Here is a 3,611-nt window from a genome sequence, read left to right as displayed (position 1 = left end):
TCTCTTTGAATTGTGTCTGTTTGATGTAGTCAATTGAACATGGTTGTGGGAGCAAACAACTACTGATTAGGAATTCTGATACTGGCAGTGGCTCACTTGTTGCACTTTGAAAATCTGTACAAACTCACCCACTACTTGTCTGTCACATCTTCAGCTCCCTTGATAGTAACAATGGAAAAAGCTTTAAGGGTGCAAAAATTGGCACTAGCACTTCCACTATTAATAACATCGAGGGTTTGCGTGAGTGTTATACTAATGGGATGACACTACGTTGGAAACGTTACAGGCACTTCAGAGAACAGAATTTGAATTCAAAATAATCGTGATACATTGGAGAATTGGTCTGAAACAAGATGAAATACAATAAAGGCAAGTTGAAAGTACTACACTTAAGAAGGAAAAATCAATGGTATTCATACAAAATGGGAAATAACTGGCTAAGCAGCAGTGTGGCTGAAAAGGATCTTGGGTTATAGTGGATCACAAAGTGAAAGAATCAATAGTATGATGCTGTTACTAAAAATAAAGATGGCATTCTGGGGTATATTAACAAGAGCTTCATATATAATGTGGGAGGTAGCTATTCTGCTGTGCTCTTTAGTGGTAAGACCTCAGTTTGAGTACAATGTTCAGTTCTGGGTGCCACACTTTTAAGAACAATGGGCACATTGGAGAGAGTCTAGAGGAGAGCCACAGCAATAAGGTGTTTAGAAATCATTACATATGAAGAAAGATTGAGAGAACTGGACACAGTTAGCCTAGGGGAGAGAAGGCTGAGGTGGAATACAGTAATTCCTCATTTAACATGGTAGATGTGTTTCAGAAAATGATTGTGCTAAGTGAAAACGTGTTATGTGGAGTCAATTTTCCCATTGAAAATAATAGAAAGGGAGGGTTGCGTTTCAAGCCCACCTGTGCTCGCAGCTCCAGCCTGCACTTGTTAGCAGCTGGGACTGGGGCGTAAGGTTGGGGGAGAAAGGAACTGGGTTATAGCAGGGAGGGGAGGTGTTTGGCTCTGGAGAAGGGAAGGACAGGGGAGGGGGCTTGCAGCCGGCGGCTGGATTTCCCCAGCTGGCTGGTTGCCAGCAGCTGTGCGGGACTTCCCCTGCCTCCTTGCATCCAGCCAGAGGGGGTTGCTGGGGAAGCCCTGAGCAGCTGCCAGTGACCGGCCAGCTGAGGAAACCCAGCTGCCGGCTCCCAGCAGGGGAGGAGAGGGAGCGAAGCATCCCCAGAAGGGGTCTCCGGAGAATGGTGTGGTGAGCAGCAAACCTCCGGATGCAGGGGGAAGCCCTGTGCAGGTGCCAGTGATCAGCCAGCTGGGGAAACCCAGCCACTGGCTGCAAGAGGGGGTGGAGGAGAGGGAGCAAAGCATCCGGCTAGAGGGGGTCGCCGGGGTACAGTGCGGCGAGCAGCAAACCTCCGCTGCTTTGCAGGGAGGCAGGGGAAGCCCCGCGCGGCTGCTGGTGACCAGCCAGCCAGTAGGGGAGATTGTGTTATTGCAGGGACGGGTCGTGTTGTTTGAAAAATGTTCCCTAAAAAAAAAAAAATTGTGCTATCGTGGAAACATGTTAAGCGGGCACGTATTAAGCGAGGAATTACTGTATACGAATTCAAACATGTAAAAGATTGCTGTGAAGAGGATGGCCAACAGTTGATATCCATGTCCAGGATAAGAAGTAATACTCTTCATTTGCAACAAAGGGGATTTGTTTTGGATACTGAGAAACTTTCTATAAGGCCAGTTAAGCACTGGAACAGATTACCTAGGGAGATTCTGTTTTTCAGAATGTTAGCCAAAATACCTGTTGGATTTCTTTCGAAATAACCTTGTCTAGACTGCATTTCTTTTTTTGAAATAGGATATTTCAAAATAGCGCCTGGATGTGATAATGCAAATGAAGTGCGGGAAATTGAAATCTGCGCTTCATTTTGCAATTTCGCTCAGCTGCATTTGCATTCCTCTCTAGAAGACATACCCTCTGGGAGCAGGTGCACAGGCAGCTTGAGATTTAGGCCCAAGGTGGATAAAAATTGATGATTAAAAAAATGGATTTTTAAATTTAAATCTGATTTTTTATTTGATTTAAATCGGATTTCAATTTTTTTTTAAAAAAATCATCAATAAAATGCTAAATGTCTCATTTAGAAATAAGTTGCATTTACATCTCATCACAAATATGCCACACACACACATTTACAGTCTCATAAAAATGAATTAATGGCTCTGGTCTATCCAGCCTAACTACCAGTTCTTGCTTCTTGAAAGTTCTGGGCTTTCAATTTCTATTTCTTGGCACATTAAAAAGTAACAAGTGTAAAGAAAGACACAAGCTGGATGGGATTGGTTTTGTTCTGTGCTTATGTGGTGGTGGACCATAGCCAAGCATGGCAGGGGATTTAGTTGAGACATTGCCTTAAAGAGAGAGAATATATAGGAAAGGATGGGGGCAGCATGGAAAGGAACAGTGAAGTGGAGTGGAAAGAAAAAGAAAACATTATGCAGCATATACACAGCTTTTTATATTCCCCTATACTTTTTTCACAGAAAAACCGTTGTGGCTTCTGAGTGTAAGAGGGACTATTTTGAAAAAAATTTGTTCCCTGTGTAAAAAAGGAAAATGTGTCAAGTGTAAGCAGTGCAAGATGATGATACAGGGCCTAGTTGCAAGAATGAAACAACATAAGAAAAATTGCTTATTGAGAGAAAATGATGTGGATATGGCTGAGTGGATCAACTAGTTAGTAACTTAAATAATTAACTCTGCAATGCATCGTTCTTCAAGACTCCGACAGGCTGTTAGTTGTGTTGGGTGTTCCTAGAAAAAAGATAATTTTTATGGCTTGTTTAATAAGTTAACTAGATTTAGAGTCTATCACTCAAGTATACAATACAGAAAGCTGCAGTAAGAGAAATCTAAAGTTGCCAGTTGCCACTGACTGACCTTTTCTTATTTTATATTACATAATACATGACCCTTATTGGAACATCATGACCACAGAGCATAATGGTGATGCCATATATTTATTTCCTATTTTACTTCAGCATATCTTAGCTTTTCCAAGGAAACCCCATTCTATACTTGTTCTCTCAAAAAACAGAATTCAGTGAATTCAGTGGAATTTACTCCAAAATTAGGTGAACTTTAAGTGCTGTCAGTTTTAGCTTTCTTGGTTACTTGATTTAAATAAAAAAATTTCTTGGTGATTTAAAGTGTGACTTAAGTCAATGATATAAATCATCTTGATTTAAATAATTCCATCCTGTTTAGGCCCAGATCCAAGCCCAGAAAGGTACTTATATTGACTAAATCCTACTTCTAAGATCCACCAGAATCCAGAAAAATCTCCCCCCCTATCCTTGTAGGTGCCTAAGTTTTCAGGATAAAAATTTCCTAGGCACTTATGTTTTCGCCCAATGAGCATGTGCATTACTACCTCACTATTGGCCTCCGGGGCTACGTCTAGACTGGCATGATTTTCCGGAAATACTTTTAACGGAAAAGTTTTCCATTAAAAGCATTTTCGGAACAGAGCATCTAGATTGGCACAGACGCTTTTCCACAAAAGCACTTTTTGCGGAAAAGCGTCCATGGCCAATCTAGACATGCTTT

The 3,611-nt window shown here is 41.5% G+C and overlaps 1 long non-coding RNA gene across 1 annotated transcript in view; it reads left to right on the top strand.

Annotated features, from left to right (window-relative positions):
- Positions 1-3,611, top strand: part of LOC112546881 (uncharacterized) — a 78,917-nt gene that overhangs the window by 31,257 nt on the left and 44,049 nt on the right. The gene's annotated exons all lie outside the window — the stretch shown is intronic.

This window comes from Pelodiscus sinensis, chromosome 18 (assembly GCF_049634645.1).
Source record: "Pelodiscus sinensis isolate JC-2024 chromosome 18, ASM4963464v1, whole genome shotgun sequence".
In the NCBI taxonomy this organism is placed as follows: domain Eukaryota; kingdom Metazoa; phylum Chordata; order Testudines; family Trionychidae; genus Pelodiscus; species Pelodiscus sinensis.
The sequence above is the reverse complement of the archived record's forward strand: the minus strand, read 5'-3'. Positions and strand labels throughout refer to the sequence as shown.